Below are 6,522 nucleotides of genomic sequence, written 5' to 3' on the forward strand. Positions count from 1 at the left end.
TCTTAGAACACATTCAGCTTGCCACAGAACAATACGGACAGCGTCTTCAGGACACCCCCTACGAACATTTCAGGACACCGCGAGAGTTCTTAGAACAGATTCAGCTTGCCACAGAACAATACGGACAGCGTCTTCAGGACACCCCCTACAAACATTTCAGGACACCGCGAGAGTTCTTAGAACACTTTCAACTTGACAACGAACAATACGGACAGCGTCCTCAGAACACCCCCATTTTGTTTATTTGCGAACATTTCAGGACACTGCGAGAGTTCTAAGAAGACTTTCAACTTGCCAGAGAACAATACGGACAGCGTCTTCAGGACACCCCCTACGAACATTTCAGGACACCGTGAGAGTTCTTAGAACACTTTCAACTTGACCACGAACAATACGGACAGCGTCCTCAGAACACCCCCATTTTGTTTATTTGCGAACATTTCAGGACACCGCAAGAGTTCTTAGAACACATTCAGCTTGCCACAGAACAATACGGACAGCGTCTTCAGGACACCCCCTACGAACATTTCAGGACACCGCGTGAGTTCTTAGAACACACCCCCATTTTGTTCAATTGCGAACATTTCAGGACACCGCAAGAGTTTAGAACAGATTCAGCTTGCCACAGAACAATACGGACAGCGTCTTCAGGACACCCCCTACAAACATTTCAGGACACAGCAAGTGTTCTTAGAACAATTTCAACTTGACAACGAACAATACGGACAGCGTCCTCAGAACACCCCCATTTTGTTTACTTGCGAACATTTCAGGACACCGCGAGAGTACGGACAGCGTCCTCAGAACACCCCCATTTTGTTTATTTACGAACATTTCAGGACACCGCAAGAGTTCTTAGAACACATTCAGCTTGCCACAGAACAATATGGACAGCGTCTTCAGGACACCCCCTACGAACATTTCAGGACACCGCGAGAGTTCTTAGAACACATTCAGTTTGCCACAGAAAAATACGGACAGCGTCTTCAGGACACCTCCTACGAACATTCAAGGACACTGCGTGAGTTCTTAGAACACACCCCCATTTTGTTTATCTGTGAACATTTCAGGACACCGCGAGAGTTCTTAGAACGCTTTCAGCTTGCCACAGAACAATACGGACAGCGTCTTCAGGACACCCCCTACGAACATTTCAGGACACCGCGTGAGTTCTTAGAACACACCCCAATTTTGTTTATTTGCGAACATTCCAGGACACCGCGAGAGTACGGACAGCGTCCTCAGAACACCCCCATTTTGTTTATTTGCGAACATTTTAGGACACCGCGAGAGTACGGACAGTGTCCTCAGAACACCCCCATTTTGTTTATTTATGAACATTTCAGGACACCGCGAGAGTTCTTAGAACACATTCAGCTTGCCACAGAACAATACGGACAGCGTCTTCAGGACACCCCCTACGAACATTTCAGGACACTGCGAGAGTTCTTAGAACACATTCAGCTTGACAACGAACAATATGGACAGCGTCCTCAGAACACCCCCATTTTGTTTATTTGCGAACATTTCAGGACACCGCAAGAGTATAGACAGCGTCCTCAGAACACCCCCATTTTGTTTATTTACGAACATTTCAGGACACCGCGAGAGTTCTTAGAACACATTCAGCTTGCCACAGAACAATACGGTCAGCGTCTTCAGGACAACCCCTACGAACATTTCAGGACACCGCGAGAGTTCTTAGAACACATTCAGCTTGCCACAGAACAATACGGACAGCGTCTTCAGGACACCCCCTACGAACATTTGAGGACACCGCGTGAGTTCTTAGAACACACCCCCATTTTGTTTATCTGCGAACATTTCAGGACACCGCGAGAGTTCTTAGAACACATTCAGCTTGCCACAGAACAATACGGACAGCGTCTTCAGGACACCCCCTACGAACATTTGAGGACACTGCGTGAATTCTTAGAACACACCCCCATTTTGTTTATCTGTGAACATTTCAGGACACCGCGAGAGTTCTTAGAACACACCCCCATTTTGTTAATTTGCGAACATTCCAGGACACCGCGAGAGTTCTTAGAACACTTTCAACTTGACAACGAACAATACGGACAGTGTCCTCAGAACACCCCCATTTTGTTTATTTGCGAACATTTCAGGACACCGCGAGAGTACGCACAGCGTCTTCAGAACACCCCCATTTTGTTCATTTGCGAACATTTCAGGACACCGCAAGAGTTCTTAGAACACATTCAGCTTGCCACAGAACAATACGGACAGCGTCTTCAGGACACCCCCTACGAACATTTGAGGACACCGCGTGAATTCTTAGAACACACCCCCATTTTGTTTATCTGTGAACATTTCAGGACACCGCGAGAGTTCTTAGAACACATTCAGCTTGCCACAGAACAATACGGACAGCGTCTTCAGGACACCCCCTACGAACATTTCAGGACACAGCAAGTGTTCTTAGAACACTTTCAACTTGACAACGAACAATACGGACAGTGCCCTCAGAACACCGCCATTTTGTTTATTTGTGAACATTTCAGGACACTGCGTGAGTTCTTAGAACACACCCCCATTTTGTTTATCTGTGAACATTTCAGGACACCGCGAGAGTTCTTAGAACACATTCAGCTTGCCACAGAACAATACGGACAGCGTCTTCAGGACACCCCCTACGAACATTTCAGGACACCGCGAGAGTTCTTAGAACACATTCAGCTTGACAACGAACAATACGGACAGCGTCCTCAGAACACCCCCATTTTGTTTATTTGCGAACATTTCAGGACACCGCGAGAGTTCTTAGAACACATTCAGCTTGCCACAGAACAATACGGACAGCGTCTTCAGGACACCCCCTACGAACATTTGAGGACACTGCGTGAGTTCTTAGAACACACCCCCATTTTGTTTATTTGCGAACATTCCAGGACACCGCAACAGTTCTTAGAACACTTTCAACTTGACAACGAACAATACGGACAGCGTCCTCAGAACACCCCCATTTTGTTTATTTCCGAACATTTCAGGACACCGCGAGAGTTCTTAGAACACTTTCAACTTGCCAGAGAACAATACGGACAGGGTCTTCAGGACACCCCCTACGTACATTTCAGGACACCGCGAGAGTTCTTAGAACACTTTCAACTTGACAACGAACAATACGGACAGCGTCCTCAGAACACCCCCATTTTGTTTATTTGCGAACATTTCAGGACACCGCAAGTGTTCTTGGAACAGTTTCAGCTTACTTGCGAACAAAACGGACACATTTTGAGTCCTCAGAACACCACCCATTCAGTTTATTTAGAACATTTCAGAACACCCGTGATGTCCGCAGACAAATCGAACACAAAAAGAACGTCCACCACATAAAAAAGCACAACATTTAACCTATCTCAAACCCTCCCCAAACACTCCCACACAACAACACACTCTACTAAATACAGATTTCGAACAAACTTTCACCGTGCTGTCCGTGGACGTCCGCGAATCCAAGATGGCGGGCGCTACCGAAAATCTGACGTGCTTCACGCTTAACATCGTCCAATCAGCGAACACGCCATATGTCTGCGGACATGACGTAAGCCACTCGGCCAATCAGGACACTGTCCGCGGAGCGAACAGGGAAGTGTGTCCGCGGACGGAACACAGCTATCACCAATTTTTTTTACCTACTTTTTGGTCATTTTAAAAAAAACTACCGGACGGATTTTCACCAAATTTTCAAAAGCACGCTTTCGGGACCAAGCCGCTGCTCCTGGACCAAATTTGGTGAAAATCCATCCAGCGGTTTGGGCTGTAGGCTGAATTTTCCCATTCAGTCTATGGGAAATTTTGGGACCCCCCGATAACTTTCCCCGCCCCTGGACGAATCCTCACCAAACTTTGCAAAGAAATTCAGAGTGGGCCATATACGTTTTTTGTAAAGTTTGGTGAGAATTCGTCGAGGGGGAGCAAAGTTTAAGACGCCCAAAAGGTGCTCTTCCTATGGAAACACCAACTTAACCATAACTACATGGCCACTACAGCCATGTAATATATATATATATATATATATATATATATATATATATATATATATATATATATATATATATATATATGGTCATTTCCCCTGGTCAGGGCTTACCTCACTGAAACAGATGGCGCAAGACTGCTCTTCCCATCTGTACATCGTCCGCATGTTGCCGTTCAAGGCAGTAATGGCAGGTAAACGTGTGTGGCACCGACCAGGACGCCGCTTGGCAAATGCCTGTCAGCGGAATCCCTGCCCACAGCGCCGCCGAGGACGAAGTTGATCTCGGTTTTCCCGCCTTGGAGTGACAAAAAGCAATCGTCGACGAGACCCATCTAGCTAGTCCTTGTTTTGAGATTGCCTTTCCTCTCGTCGACGGACCATAAGCCACAAACAGTTGAGTAGTCCTGATTTGCTGAGACCGATGAAGGTAAAATTTCAGAGCTCTCTTCACGTCCAAAGTATGGAGGGCCTTTTCCGCAGCCGATGAAGGAGTTGCGAAAAAGGTAGGTAGAACAATTGACGAATGTTTATGATAAACAGTAGGAACATTTGGAATAAAATGAGGATTAGTCGACAGCACCAGTTTGTCCTTAAAGAACCTCAAGTACGGTGGGTCTATAACCAATGCTTGTATCTCCGAGAGCCGTCGAGCTGACGTAATCGATATTAGAAAAGCCAACTTCCACGATAAGAACTTCATAGACGAGGAAGCCATCGGTTCAAAGGGAGCTTTCATTAGCCCTGCTAACACCAAGTTAAGACCCCATGTCGGTGGAAAGCGCTTAATCGGCGGGAATGTACGGAACAGACCCCTCATGAAGTGCTTTATCAGCCTATCACTAAACAAGGGAGACGACTGCCTTTTCCTCGTGAACCTTGAGATGGCCGCCAGGTGTACCTTTGTCGACGAAAAAGACAATCCGCTCTCCGACAAATGTAGCAGATATGGTAGAAGTTGTTCCGGAGTTATATTCAAGGGGTGCAATCCCGGCTGGCTTTGACACCACCCACAGAATCTCCTCCATTTGCATGCATACGACGTATTTGTGGAAGGGGCCCGTGCGGCCTGCAGGATTCTCCAACAATCCAACGAAATACTCAGGGTACCAAACTCCAAAAAGTCAGGAGCCAAGCTGTGAGATTGAGACTGTCTGGGTCGTGATGCCACACTGTCCCTTTGTCCCTGGACAGGAGGTTTGGGGCTTTCCGAAATGTTATCGGCTGCTCTATTGGCAGTTGAAGCAGGTCGGAAAACCACGGCTGCCTCGGCCAATGTGGAGCCACTAGGATGACTCAACACCTGTATCTGCGAATCCATTGCAGGGTTCTCCGTATGAGAGGAAATGGGGGAAAGGCGTAGAGAAACTTGTCCGTCCACAGGAAGGAGAACGCCTCCCCCAGAGAGCCCCTCTGTGGCCACCTGCTGGCGATCAGTTCGCACTTCTTGTTCTCCTTTGTTGCAAAGAGATCCAGAGGAGGTTGCCCCCACTTCTCGAAGATCTTCGATAACTGAAGACTGTCTATCTCCCATTCGTGTATTTGGTCCATTTTCCTGCTGAGGAAGTCCGCTTGCTCATTCCTTACTCCAGGGAGATGGTGAGTTACGATGTTTATATCGTGCTTCAGCGCCCATTGCCATACTTTCTGAGCCTCGGTGGAAAGGGTTCTGGACCGCGTGCCTCCTTGTTTTCTCAAGTAGAACATTGCTGTCGTGTTGTCTGTCAGTATTCTCACTACCGAGCCCTTTATGTGTGGTAGGTAAGATCTTAGGGCCCAGCGCACTGCCCTAAACTCCAGAACGTTGATGTGCAGGAGCGACTCCCTCGGACACCATCGACCATGCGTCTGGAGAGTGCCCATATGTGCTCCCCAGCCCGTCAGCGACGCGTCCGTCACTATGGTCATGCGAAATTCCGGTTCCTGCAGGGGTACCCCCCTGGGTAGGTTCTGAAAGCTCTGCCACCATCGAAGAGCTTGTAGAAGCTCGTCATTGTCGACGACCAGTTTGTCCGACCATAATCCTTGGGTCTGGGTCCACTGGTCCGCCAGGAACTCCTGAATTGGCCTCATGAAAAGGCAGCAGTTGTTCACCAGAGGAATGCACGACGCCATAGCGCCCAGTATCGACATATATTTCCACACTGATACTCTGGTATTGATCCTCCACTGACTTGCTAACTGATTGAGTCCGTGGATTCTGTCGACGGATGGCCTCACCAACCCTGACTGGGTTTCAAATTGCGCACCCACGAACACTAAGCTTCTCGACGGAGTCAACAAAGACTTCTCGAAATTTACTGCAAATCCCAGCCGTCGTAAAAGTTGCATGGTGGCTCGCAAACTTGCTTGAGTTGCCATAGGGGAGGATCCCCTTACCAACCAGTCGTCGAGATACGGGTACACGAGATGGATTTGCTTTCTCAACCATGCTGCAACTTGAGCTAAACATTTAGTGAACGTCCTAGGAGAGGATTTTAGTCCAAAAGGAAGCACTGTGAACTGGTAGTGAGTCCGTCCTA

The sequence above is a fragment of the Ambystoma mexicanum genome, chromosome 9 (assembly GCF_040938575.1).
Source record: "Ambystoma mexicanum isolate Mex_15411 chromosome 9, UKY_AmexF1_1, whole genome shotgun sequence".
In the NCBI taxonomy this organism is placed as follows: domain Eukaryota; kingdom Metazoa; phylum Chordata; class Amphibia; order Caudata; family Ambystomatidae; genus Ambystoma; species Ambystoma mexicanum.